Source organism: Cibotium barometz, chromosome 36 (assembly GCF_041138505.1).
Source record: "Cibotium barometz isolate CiBa-2024 chromosome 36, ASM4113850v1, whole genome shotgun sequence".
In the NCBI taxonomy this organism is placed as follows: Eukaryota; Viridiplantae; Streptophyta; class Polypodiopsida; order Cyatheales; family Cibotiaceae; genus Cibotium; species Cibotium barometz.
The window spans coordinates 23,667,167-23,682,097 of NC_141081.1; the positions used below are offsets into that span (position 1 = coordinate 23,667,167).

General features: G+C 40.3%; 1 pseudogene; it reads left to right on the forward strand.

Annotated features, from left to right (window-relative positions):
- Nucleotides 1-8,985: 8,985 nt before the first annotated feature.
- Nucleotides 8,986-9,811, forward strand: LOC147617643 (secreted RxLR effector protein 161-like; annotated as a pseudogene).
- The last annotated feature ends 5,120 nt before the right edge of the window (nucleotides 9,812-14,931 follow it).

Sequence of the window (14,931 nt, forward strand, 5' to 3'; positions counted from 1 at the left end):
GGTGACACCACCAAAGAAACAACTCTCATGATATTTTAACAACATTATGGGTGAACAAAGCACTACTCCAAGCACAAGGCTTTTATGAAGATGCATCGTCGATTCGGATACCCCAATCTCCATCAAAGCTCGAACTCAACAATACAAATCCACATTCTGACATGCCAAAATGTCCACATGCTAGGAACAAGCTCAAAATAGGTATAAGACCACCATCACTTCATATTAGGTTCCTAAAAGATTGTTACAAGCACAAGGTTCATGAGGGAAATACACAAGTGTGGATCCCCAGCAGATGCCAATTAAAGCCATGATCTATTGTGAGAAAATTACACAAGTATGGATTGTTGGAACTAGGGTTGTAGGAAAGCACACACAGCTTGGAGAAGAAGAAGCTCTAGAGCACACAACACAAAAGTAGTATTACTAAGTGTGTAAGAACAAAGATAAGGTAGCCCTAGAGTGTTGGGCGTGTATATAATGCACGGGGGAAAAAAACCTCCTATTGAGGGAAAAGTGCCCCGGTGGTCCTAAGTGTGCTCACACACATCACTACCATAACATGGTAACAAATCCCCCCTAGGAGTGATGCTGTGAACATGAGCTGGCACTAAATGTATGGAAAAGTGTCAGGCCATATGGACTATGATCAATCCATAAAAGAAAGTAAGCCCAAAGCTTTGTGAAAAGCTTCAAACTTCTCATGAGGCAATGCCTTTGTGAAAAGATCAGCAAGGTTATCCTGTGTTGGCACATATGCCAAACTGAGCTCGCTCTCATAGAGAGCCTCTCCCTGACATAATGATAGTGCACCTCAATGTGCTTAGTGCAAGCATGGAACATTGGGTTCCTCACAACTGCCAATGTGCTCTGACTATCAGTGAAGATGGTGGTGGCAGATGGCTATCCAAACACCCAAATCCACACAAGGTGTATGAGCCAAACACACTCAACTGTAGCTGTGAAAGCTGCCTTGTACTCAACTTCACAACTGGAAGTGGCCACAGTAGGCTACTTCTTACTCAACCATGATATGCATAAGTTGCCAAGCATGAAGCAAAAACTACTTGTGGGACACGCGAGTGTCATAGCAACCAACCCAATCAAAATCTAGAAAAGCATGTAAATTTGGTGGTAATGATCCCCGTGGGATAAAACAACCCAAGGTGCCTCGTACCACTCAAGTAGCGAAAGAGTTGCTTAACTGCCTACTACTAATGCTTAGTGCCTGGGCTATGCATAAACTTGCTCATCTATGTGAGGTCTCCATAGGTGTAGCAATAGTCTTACAATCCTCAAGATCGAATCTACGCAACAATGCCTCAATGTACTTTGTCTAACATAAAGCAATACCTCCATCACATTGCTTACACTGAATGCCCAAGTAATGATGCAGTAGGCCCAAATTTGACATCTCAAATGCTGAATTTAATTCAACCTTGAAATTTACAATATGCATCTCATTAGGACCAGTGAGCAGCATGTCATCCGCATATAGCACAATGATCAAAAGTACATCACCTTCATGCTTTAAATACAAGGTGCTCTCGGTTGGACTATTACAGAAACCATGTGCAATCGAATATGCATGTATCTTCTCATACCAAGCACGTGGCACTTGCTTTAAGCCATACAATGCTTTCTTTAATCTATATACCTTGGTTTCTTGCCCTTTTTGAACAAAACCATGAGGTTGTGTTACATACACCTCATCATGCAAATCACCATTTAAAAATGCAGTCTTGATGTCCAATTGATGTACATTCCAACCATGATGAGCTGCCAATGCACAAATGCTATGAATGGTTATCATATAGCAAGTGGAAGCAAAGGTCTCATCAAAATCAAAGCCCTTTTGCTAAGCATAACCCTTTGCTACAAGCCTGGCCTTATATCGATCAATGCTACCATCAGGCTTACGCTTTAGCTTATACACCCACTTAGTGCCAATTGCCTTTTTATCAAGAGGCAAATCACATAAAGACCATGTGCTATTCTTCACAATAGCATCATATTCAACATGCATAGCAGCCATCCAATTTTCTAAATTTTGTGCCTCTTCAAACAAAATAGGCTCTTCTTCATTATACATACTCGCAACAGCCAATGCAAAACAAGCTGATGCATATGATGCATGCTGAGAACCAAAATGAGTACGACTAGGCAAAGGCCAATTTGCTGTCATGCAAAGTTTGCACTAGCCATTTAGGCATTGACTTGGACTCTCATCAAGTGCATCATGAATATCTGCATCAGAAATGGGCTGATTTGTAGACTCATTAAAAACCTGTGTAGGCTGTATATTTGCCTCATTTGGTGCTACATATGACTAACCACAGCACTACCAAAACAAAGGCAACAATGTCTCATACACATCTTGTGAGCAAACATGTACATCTCTGGTACATGAAAGCAAAGGCTAAACTGCATCCTCAATAAAAACAACATCTTGACTGACCAAGATACATTTAGACTGCGGATGATACAAATGATAGACTTTACTTTCTACACTGTAGCCAACAAAAATGCATTTAATAGCCTTATTATCCAATTTCCTGTGATGCTACTCTAGTACAAGAGCATAAGCCAGGCAACCAAATACACGCAAATAAGCCATAGATGGCTTGCAACCATGCCAAGACTCATATGGAGTGACAGACTTTAATGCTTTAGTGGGACATGTGTTAAGTACATATGCAGCACACATTATAGCTTCTAGCCAAAATGCATGTGGCAAGGCTTGGCTCTTAACCATACACCTTGCTATCTCCATGAGAGTAAGATTCTTTCTCTCAACAATGCCATTCTGTTGTGGTGTATAAGGCACTGTACATTGATGTTTTATCCCACGATCTGCCAAGAATGCATTGAACTCTTTAGATATATACTCCCCCCCTCGATCAAAATGAAGGGCGCCCACTTTACAGCTGTTACCATATACATGAGGTAGTGATGTGTGTGAACACACTTAGGACCGCCGCCGGGGCACTTTTTCCCTCTTTAGGAGGTTTTTTCCCCCGTGCATTGTATATACGTCCATCATTCTAGGGCTATCTTATCTTTCTATTGCAACTCTCTATTGAGTGCCTTGTGCTACCTTTGTCTTCTCCAAGCTGTGTGTGTTTCCCTGCAACCCTAATTCCAATAATTGGTATCAGAGCAGGCAAGAGCTTCGTGGTAGCATCGCCAGGACCCTCCGCTTCATCTCCTCCGATTGAGACGAGTTTTTATACGCATTAACAGGTTGCGTCAGAATTTTGATTCGAGGTCATTTTGGCCTCCGTTTTTGCATTGCAAGTTCTGCGCAGGCAGTTTCGTCATTTTGTGCAGAATTTTTGTCAGTGCTATTTTCTGTGTAACAAGCCCCTTACAGTCTTCTAAGGTTCGTGCTATACAGCACGTATTGTTCCCACTTCGTTTCTCCTCTTTTCAAGCAGTTTTCACATCAGGTACAAGCATTTGTCATGGCTGACAACAACACAGATGTGTTCAAGATGTTTGTTGCTGCTGCTGAGATTGGATGGGGATAATTATCCTATGTGGGCTTATATGATGCAACATGTACTTGTGTCAAAGGGCATCTGGAACATTGTGCAGGGCATTGATGTACATCCTGGTTCTGCGGATTCAGGGGATGTTAAGGATGCTGCAGGTTTTGTTGCAGGGATTGCCCCTATTAGAGTTGTTTTGCCTACGGCTGAGCAAGCTCGTTGGGATGTAAGAGATGCGTAGGCTCATGCAGTGATTGCATTATCCGTGAAGCGCACTATTACTCCACACATTCGTTCAGCAAAATCTGCAAAGCAGGCTTGGGATATTCTAGCTGGTCTTTATGCAAGTCGCAATGAAGCTAAAATTGCACTACTACGTAAACAGCTAGAGTCAAAGATTATGCATGAGGAAGATGATATGGACACTTTCCTTGCTAGTGTCAAGGATATAAATGAGCAACTCATTTCTGCAGGTGGTCATTTCTGACAGCTCCCTTGTGCAGACTGTTCTTGATGCCTTGCCAGATTTTTGCTAGTACTTGGAGACTTATGACCCAAGGAAATCCTCCTGTTGTCAAGTTCGATGCATTATGCACATTGCTGTTGCAAGAGTCACTTTCTAGAAAAAACAGGGCTAAACAGCGTGCAGTTGAACACGCCTTTGTTGCTGCTCAAAGAAAAGGTGGTAACAGTAATGTAGCCACTTCTCATGGTTCTTTTACGAGTGGTAAATCTCCTGTTTCTAATGCTTCTGTTGGCAATAATTCATCTGGGAATTCTGGCGATAAGGGCAAAAAGAAGATGCGTTGCCATTATTGTAAAGCTAATGATCACTTGATCAAACAGTGTCTGAAATTGAAGGCAAAAGAGGCTAAGAAGAAAGAGGGCGGATCCACCACAGGGTCCAATACCAGTGCAGCTATAGTAGAGTCTTCTATGAAAGGAGATTGTGATGCTGATGTAGATGCAGAGTGGGCATTTAGTGTAGAGTGTACATATGACCCTGCTATTCATGATGCATGTATGTCAGTTGTTGCTGCAGATTCACATGTTTGGTATTTCGATAGTGGTGCTACAAAGCACATTACCTCACATCGTGATTTGTTTACCTCTCTTGAAGCTGTCCCTCATGGGAATACAGTAACTTGTGCCAACAATGCCTCTTATCCGGTTCAGGGAGTTGGAAAGATTGTGCTTACTGCTGCAAATGGCAGTTCCTTCATACTTATTGATGCATTGTATGTACCTGGGATCAAAAAGAACCTTTTGTCTGTATTTGCACTTGCTAGACTTGGCCTTGTGGTCAAATTTGTGGATGACAGATATACAGTACATGATCTCAGTTTTGGTGATGAAATTGTTGCATCGGCTATTTTATGCCGTGGGCTATATAAGCTCACTTTGTATGACAAGTGTGTACAAAATTTTGCAAATGTTGTTGTGGATTCAAAGGCTGTTTCAGATGCAAAACTTTGGCATGCACGTTTTGGGCATCTGAATTTTGCCAGTTTGTTGCGTTTGCAGAAATCTGATATGGTTGTTTCTTTACCACTTCTTGAAGCACCTGTCAAGCATGTTTGTGAAGGCTGTATTTTGGGAAAAATGCAGCGTGCCAAATTTCCAAATGATGGTTCAGTTCGGGCTACATCCAAGCTACAACTTGTGCATAGTGATGTTTGTGGGCCCATGCAAACTCCATCCTTGGGCAACTATCTTTACTTCGTGACTTTCATTGATGATTACTCCAGGCATGCATGGGTATATCCACTTAAAGCAAAGTCCGAAGTGTTTATGTGCTTCAAGCAATTTCTGGCTTTGGCTGAAAATGTCTCGAAATGTACTATGGGCACCCTCCATTCTGATCGAGGGGGGGAGTATATGTCTCATGAATTCAATGCATTTCTGGCTAGTCGTGGGATAAAACACCAATGTACACTGCCGTATACACCTCAGCAAAATGGTGTTGCTGAGAGGAAAAACAGGTCACTTACGGAAATGGCACGATGTATGGTCAAGAGTCAAGCTTTGCCGCGTTTTGGCTTGAGGCTATCATGTGTGCCACTTATGTACTAAACAGGTGTCCTACGAAGGCTTTGCAGTCTATGACTCCATATGAAGCATGGCATGATAGAAAGCCATCTATTGAGCACATGCGTGTTTTTGGCTGTTTATCATATGCTTTGGTGCCACAAACACACCGCAGGAAACTGGATGATAAGGCTGTCAAATGTATTTTTGTTGGTTATAGTACTGAAAGCAAAGGTTACAGGTTGTATCATCTGCAAACAAAGCGTATCTTGGTTTCACGGGATGTTGTGTTTGTGGAGGATTCTGTTCAGCCCCTGCTGTCATGTACAAGAGACAGTAATGTAAGCTCACAGGACATTTATGACAGTTTGTTGCCTCTTTTCAGTGGTGGAAGTTCACATGTAGATTCCAATGAGGCAAATGTACAGCCTACGGGGGTTTCAGAAAATGTTATGAATCAGCCTATCATCACTGATGCAATGTACATGATGTACTTGATGAGGAAGTGGCAGAAAATGAGCAAGCTAGAGGTATGCCAAAATGGCTGGTGCATACTTTACGTGACAGTAAATTGGATGCACCTTTGTCTAGTTGTACTCGTTCAGGTTCTCGCCATGCATCTTATGCATCAGATTGCTATGCTTTGGCTGTTTCTAACTTATGTGATGTTGAGGAACCTCTGTCTTTTGATGAAGCACAGAATTCAGAAAATTGGTTGGCTGCCATGCAATCTGAATATGATGCACTTATAGAAAATGACACATGGACTTTATATGATTTGCCTCCTGGCAAAAAGGCCATTGGTACAAAGTGGGTTTACAAGTTGAAACGCAAGCCGGATGGTGAGATTGATCGCTATAAGGCTCGACTTGTTGCAAAGGGCTATGCACAGCAAAAAGGCATAGATTATGAAGAGACCTTTGCTCCCACTTGTCGTATGACTACTGTTCATTTTCTATGTGCATTGGCAGCTCATTTTGGTTGGAATGTACATCAATCCGACATTGTTATTGCTTTCTTGAATGGTGACATATTTGAGGAAGTTTATGTAACGCAGCCTCATGGTTTTGTCAAGAAAGGACAAGAAGATAAAGTGTGCAGATGTAAGAAAGCTTTGTATGGGTTAAAGCAATCTCCTCGTGCTTGGTATGAGAAAGCTGATACTCATTTGGTCAAATGAGGCTTTCGTAATAGTCCAACAGAAAGCACACTATATGTAAAGCGTGAGGATGATGTACTTCTCATCGAGACCATACCACGCTTTACATAGAGACTCAAATCATACACAATATTCAAGAAAATATCATGAAAATGATTTTAAAATTTTCTACTAAACCTAATTCAAAAATGGATTAACACAAACCATGGATCGAAATCCATACTCTAATACCAATGCAAGCAAGGGGAACGCTCATTAGCGTGAGTTTGCAAGGCTTTGTACTCACTAGCATGAAGTACACACATGAAAGCTCAAATGGGATCCATCACCATAGCCAAGAGCTTGAAGCTCCAAGAAGATCATCCAATGTCAAAAGATTCCAAGATACAATGCAAGTCTAATACTCTAACAAAGTGACTTCTTTAGTCACTCGCTATGTCCACACTAGGCTATGCCCATGCTCTAGGCCCATGGCCACCACGCTAATGGACTGGGTTCAACTCCTAATAGGTCTTCTTATTTCATTACAAGCTATTGAAAACTCAAAACTTTGTCAAAAGTTATCTGTAACATCTTGCATGCATCTAACTATTTGAAATCTGTTTCATGCATCAAACATCTTGCATAAGATCTATTGTGATGTAGACTCAAGAGAGTACAAACTTTGCACCAAATAGAATCAAATGATCATAGAGAGTAAATATTAGATGCTTATTGTTGTTTCTAGTAATTTGTACATAGATCTTTGCAATAAATTGCTACTATTTCCATTAAACTTTGCACAGTAACCATACTTTGCATAGTATTCAAGAAAACCTTTGCACAATAACTCTACTTTGTACAGCCTTCAAGAAAAACTTTGCACAAGAACCATTCTTTGCATGGTCTTCAAGAAAACTTTGCACATCAACCATTCTCTACATTGTCTTCAAGAAAACCTTTGCACATCAACCATTCTTTGCACTATCTTCAAGAAAACCTTTGCACATCAATCATTCTTTGCACTCTCTTCAAGGAAATCTCTACACAGATAATGACTTGAAAAATCTATAATACTTTGCATATATTCTATAACAAGTGATATGATAATCTGCACAATCTTCAAATTTGGTCTAGAAGTTGTAGAAATCCCTAATTCAAAAATTATAAAAAGTCTCACCAAATCCTTGCAATAATGGCCTAAATTTATTCCTAAATGGAAAATACTAGTGAAAATAGAAAGGATTATGCACAAAAATGAGTGAAACCACTAACTTTTGAGCAAAATATGTAAAAAATGCATTAATTAGGGTTTTAAAAATTTTAGGGTTTTTGTTAGTACGAGATTAAGTACTAAGATCAAATCTCAAGATGTATCTATGGATTATAGACTCAAATCATACACAATATTCAAGAAAATATCATGAAAATGATTTCTAAAATTTTCTACTAAACCTAATTCAAAAATGGATTAACACAAACCATGGATCGAAATCCATACTCTAATACCAATGCAAGCAAGGGGAACGCTCATTAGCGTGAGTTTGCAAGGCTTTGTACTCACTAGCATGAAGTACACACATGAAAGCTCAAATGGGATCCATCACCATAGCCAAGAGCTTGAAGCTCCAAGAAGATCATCCAATGTCAAAAGATTCCAAGATACAATGCAAGTCTAATACTCTAACAAAGTGACTTCTTTAGTCACTCGCTATGTCCACACTAGGCTATGCCCATGCTCTAGGCCCATGGCCACCACGCTTTTGTTGAGGTGTTGACATTGGTGCTTTGTTGGTGAAGAAGAAGCTTGGGTTTGTTGCTTTTTGGGCACACATCTTTGTTGTTGTTGCTTCTTTCTTTCTTGATTGTTGAGAGTTTAATGGTGGTGAGGAGTAATGGCTTTTTGTGAGGCCATAAAAAAGTATATCCCTCATAGAAATCTTGTGCTTTGTATTATCTTGTTTATGGTTTTTTATAGGAAGAATTTGGCTTGCATGGCTTTGATTGGCATTTGGGGATCCATGTTGCCATGTTATGGTAGTGATGTGTGTGAACACATCACTACCATGTTATGGTAGTGATGTGTGTGAACACACTTAGGACCACCGGGGCACTTTTTCCCTCACTAGGAGGTTTTTTCCCTCGTGCATTGTAACACTCTAGGGATACCTTATCTTTGTTCTTACACACTTAGTAATACTACTTTTGTGTTGTGTGCTCTAGAGCTTCTTCTTCTCCAAGCTGTGTGTGCATTCCTGCAATCCTAGTTCCATAGAGACATTGCTATGTAAATTTGGACTTGAAGATTGCAAACCTATTGCCACTCCCATGGAAACAGGTTTAAAATTGAGTCTTCATGATGCAGGTGATCATGCCGATGTCACTCTTTACCAAACTGTTGTTGGATGCCTCATTTATGTATGCAACACGAGGCCAGATATTCAGTTTGCAGTAAGTCAGGTCAGCAGATTTATGCATAGCCCAGGGTCTAAGCATTGGCAGGATGTCAAGAGGATTTTCCGCTACTTGAGTGGCACTTTACACCTTGGCTTGTTTTATCCCAAGGGGGGATCATTGCCGCCAGATTTACATGCTTTTTCGGACTCAGATTGGGCTGGTTGTTTTGACACGCGAGTGTCCACGAGTGGTTTTTGTTTCATGCTCGGCAGCTCATGCATATCATGGTTGAGCAAGAAGAAACCTACTGTGGCCACTTCTAGTTGTGAGGCTGAGTACTGGGCAGTCTTCACAGCTACGGTTGAGTGTGTATGGCTCAGACGCCTTATGGTGGCTGATTTAGGTGTTGGACAACAGGACACTGCCAACACAATCTACACTGACAGTTAGAGCGCATTGGCAGTTGTGAGGAATCCAGTTTTTCATGCTCGCACAAAGCACATTGAGGTGCATTACCACTATGTCAGGGAGAGGCTCTCAGTAGGAGAGATCAGCTTGGCCTATGTGCCAACACAGGCCAACCTTGCAGATCTTTTCACAAAGGCATTGTCTCGTGAGAAGTTTGAAGCTTTCTACAAAGGTTGTCCTGTTTGTGCCAACACAGGATAACCTTGTAGATCTTTTCACAAAGGCATTGTCTCGTGAGAAGTTTGAAGCTTTCTGCAAAGCTTTGGGCTTACTCCCCTTTGTGGACTGATCATGTCCTTAGGGCATGGCACTTCCCTATACTCTATGTGCCAGCTCATTCACCGCATCACTCCCAGGGGGGATTTGTTACCATATACATGAGGTAGTGATGTGTGTGAACACACTTAGGACCGTCGGGGCACTTTTTCCCTCTTTAGGAGGTTTTTTCCCCCGTGCATTGTATATACGCCCATCATTCTAGGGCTATCTTATCTTTCTATTGCAACTCTCTATTGAGTGCCTTGTGCTACCTTTGTCTTCTTCAAGCTGTGTGTGTTTCCCTGCAACCCTAATTCCAACAACAGCCAGAAACATTTTCAGCCAAAGAGACAAACTATTTGAAGCACCTAAACACTTCGGACTTAGCTTTCATAGGATACACCCATGCATGCCTGGAAAAGTCATCAATGAAAGTCACGAAGTATAAATGATTACCAAATGATGGTGATTGCATTGGACCACATACATCACATGTATAAGCTGTAATTTGCCAATAACTCGCATAGAACCATCCTTTGGAAATGAAGCACGCTGCATCTTGCCAAGAATACAGCCTTCACAAACATGCCTTGATGACGCTTGCAAAGTAGGTAACAAAGAAATCATCTTAGATTTTTGCAAACGCATCAAACTGGCAAAATTCAGATGCCCAAAACGTGCATGCCACAGTTTTGCATATGATACAGCTTGCTTGTCCAACTGCACATGTCACATCTTCCACACATCTGTCATAAGCATTGAGCTTATATAATCCACAACATGATGAACCTGATGCCACAATTGTATCACCTACACTAAGATCATGAACTGTGCATTTGTCATCAATGAACTTTATGGACTAGTCCAATCCTAGTCAATGCAAAAATAGACAATAAGTTCTTTCTGATCCTAGGCACATACAATACATCAAAAAGTGTGAAAGAGCTGCCATTAGCACTGGTCAACCCAATTACCAATAGGCGCAGACTCAAGGCAAGTAAACATGTCACGCTCGCGAAGTGATGTGCTTAGTAGCACCACTGTCAAAATACTATACATATGAATCTACAGACATACATACATCGTGCAAAGATGGTCATAACTGCACTGCACAATAAATGCCCATTATAACTCTTGCACAACACTAGCAGATTCAACATTAGAGTTGGAGGCATCTACAACAGCCATACCAGCCTCTTTCTTCTTTGCCTCTACAGCCACCTTAGGACATTCCTTAATCATATGACCAAGTTCCTTATAGTAGATTCAACATTAGAGTTGGAGGCATCTACAACAGTCATACCAGCCTCTTTCTTCTTTGCCTCTATAGCCACCTTAGGACATTCCTTAATCATATGACCATATCTGCACCTATCATAGATTTTGGCTTAAATTTGCCTTTGCCTTTATGGCTAGCAATAAAAGCTTGATCTATAACACGCATAATATTCCTATTCTTCTTGGATTGTTCTTCCTGTAGCAAAATAGAAACCAGATCCTCAAATAGAAGGGCATTTGGATTACCCAGGGTGGATGCAAAGCTCTCGTAAGAATCTGGAAGACCATTAAGAACGGTCTACGTAAGTGTACTATCTAGCAAAATCTCATCTACAGCTATCTCAAAACTGCTCCTTGAGATCCTTGTGATCTTTGTTAGGAAACTGTCCATTGGATCACCTTTATTCATATGCTCACTTTCTAACTACTTACGTAGATAAGCTACACGAGCTTCATTCCGAACTTGATACAATCGTGTAAGCATATCCCATGCATCCTTCGCAGTCTTACATCCACGAATGTGGGGAATGATGGTACGCTTAATAGATAGCGCAATTAAGGCATGAGCGTGCGCATCTTTAGCATCCCATTTAGCTTGCTCAGGAGTATATCTTGCATCATTAGAACCTGTAGAGCAGCAGCAGTAGAACTTGTAGCAGCACAACCTGCAGCATCATCTACCACTGCACCTTCTTTAACACCAGTAATAATGGTCCTTATCAAAGCAGGACGAGTATAATGACCCTGCACAATATTCCACAAGCCCTTTGTAACCACAATACATGGCGCATCATATAAGACCATAGTGGGTAGTTGGTCCCATCCTCAGTAGTAGATAACATACAAAATACATCACTGTTATCAGCCATGATAGTGATTGTACCTGATGTAACTGTTTCCTGTATAGAGAGTAACCTGCACAAAACCAACTTGTACTATCTAACACAACCCAAAATAGACTAAAAGGCACCTGTTCTGCAGATCTGAACCTTGATAAAAAATCTACACAAAAGGATGAAACTACTTGCGCAGTGCTTGAAATGCAAAAATGGACGAAACAACCTCATATTGAAATTCTGATGCAATTGAGCTCTTTGAACTTGCCCATAGAATATACTGCCCTCTTGATGCATGTGAAACCTTGTCTCAAATGGAGGAGATGAAGTGGAGGGTCTTGGCAATGCTACCTCAAAGCTCTTGCTGCTCTGATACCAAATGTTGGAACTAGGATTGCAGGAATGCACACACAGCTTGGAGAAGAAGAAGCTCTAGAGCACACAACACAAAAGTAGTATTACTAAGTGTGTAAGAACAAAGATAAGGTATCCCTAGAGTGTTACAATGCACGAGGGAAAAAACCTCCTAGTGAGGGAAAAAGTGCCCCGGTGGTCCTAAGTGTGTTCACACACATCACTACCATAACATGGTAGTGATGTGTTCACACACATCACTACCATAACATGGCAACATGGATCCCCAAATGCCAATCAAAGCCATGCAAGCCAAATTCTTCCTATAAAAAACCATAAACAAGATAATACAAAGCACAAGATTTCTATGAGGGATATACTTTTTTATGGCCTCACAAAAAGCCATTACTCCTCACCACCATTAAACTCTCAACAATCAAGAAAGAAAGAAGCAACAACAACAAAGATGTGTGCCCAAAAAGCAACAAACCCAAGCTTCTTCTTCACCAACAAAGCACCAATGTCAACACCTCAACAAAAGCGTGGTGGCCATGGGCCTAGAGCATGGGCATAGCCTAGTGTGGACATAGCGAGTGACTAAAGAAGTCACTTTGTTAGAGTATTAGACTTGCATTGTATCTTGGAATCTTTTGACATTGGATGATCTTCTTGGAGCTTCAAGCTCTTGGCTATGGTGATGGATCCCATTTGAGCTTTCATGTGTGTACTTCATGCTAGTGAGTACAAAGCCTTGCAAACTCACGCTAATGAGCATTCCCCTTGCTTGCATTGGTATTAGAGTATGGATTTCGATCCATGGTTTGTGTTAATCCATTTTTGAATTAGGTTTAGTAGAAAATTTTAGAAATCATTTTCATGATATTTTCTTGAATATTGTGTATGATTTGAGTCTATAATCCATAGATACATCTTGAGATTTGATCTTAGTACTTAATCTCGTACTAACAAAAACCCTAAAATTTTTAAAACCCTAATTAATGCATTTTTTACATATTTTGCTCAAAAGTTAGTGGTTTCACTCATTTTTGTGCATAATCCTTTCTATTTTCACTAGTATTTTCCATTTAGGAATAAATTTAGGCCATTATTGCAAGGATTTGGTGAGACTTTTTATAATTTTTGAATTAGGGATTTCTACAACTTCTAGACCAATTTGAAGATTGTGCAGATTGTCATATCACTTGTTATAGAATATATGCAAAGTATTATAGATTTTTCAAGTCATTATCTGTGTAGAGATTTCCTTGAAGAGAGTGCAAAGAATGATTGATGTGCAAAGGTTTTCTTGAAGATAGTGCAAAGAATGGTTGATGTGCAAAGGTTTTCTTGAAGACAATGTAGAGAATGGTTGATGTGCAAAGTTTTCTTGAAGACCATGCAAAGAATGGTTCTTGTGCAAAGTTTTTCTTGAAGGCTGTACAAAGTAGAGTTATTGTGCAAAGGTTTTCTTGAATACTATGCAAAGTATGGTTACTGTGCAAAGTTTAATGGAAATAGTAGCAATTTATTGCAAAGATCTATGTACAAATTACTAGAAACAACAGTAAGCATCTAATATTTACTCTCTATGATCATTTGATTCTATTTGGTGCAAAGTTTGTACTCTCTTGAGTCTACATCACAATAGATCTTATGCAAGATGTTTGATGCATGAAACAGATTTCAAATAGTTAGATGCATGCAAGATGTTACAGATAATTTTTGACAAAGTTTTGAGTTTTCAATAGCTTGTAATGAAATAAGAAGACCTATTAGGAGTTGAACCCAGTCCATTAGCATAAGCCAATGTGCTCCGTACACCATAGGGCTTGAATGGACGTAGGTTGTTGAAGTAAAGAGCAACCAGTGTTGAGAATTGTGGTGCCATGAGCACATAACAAATGATAGGGAGTGAGTATGAGTAGCCAAGGAAGAGCAATACCTAGCAAGATGCCACATGGCAAGTGGAGGTTTATCCCACATGAGCAAACATGTAAGAGAGGTACCCTCCTCATATAAAAAGGGTCATTTCAATGGAAGGAATACAATGCACATTTCCACATCTCAAGTCTCTATATGCCTTCCAAGCTAATTAATCTTGGAGCCTAATTGTACTTGAGTCTAAGCACATTCTTTCACATTCTCAACATGTTTAGTTTAGTCTTTGATCCACCATGAAATTTAACATGGTATCAGAGCTTAGGTTAGTGTTTAGATTAATGGTGGGTCTAGGATTACGAGGTGATTAAGACCTTACTTAGTTTTAGAGCTTTGCATTAGGGTTATTTCTCTTGTGAAGTGATGCCCATAAGTGAAGTGTTACTTAACAAGATTGCATTAGTCTTCATTTAGGGTTTCCATTGTTTTCCTCTTGCATTAGTAGAGAGCATTTTTCTCTATTCAAGATTAGGTCTCTCCACCATGTGTTATTAGGGTTACACTATAGCTTTCTCATTAGGTTTGCACTAGATCTTGAGAGAGAAAGAACATGAGAGAGTACCACTAGCCTTCAAAAATGGGAACTCCCAAGGATACTGAGTTATCTAAGTGCTTCAATCCTGCTGTAAGTCAAAGGAGCTTGCTTTGATCACTTTGAACTACAAGCTGCTTCAACCTCTAACGCTGCTCCCCTTGGCAACAACCCAGCCTCCCTCTATGTAGCTTCTCCTTCAACCAGCTGACT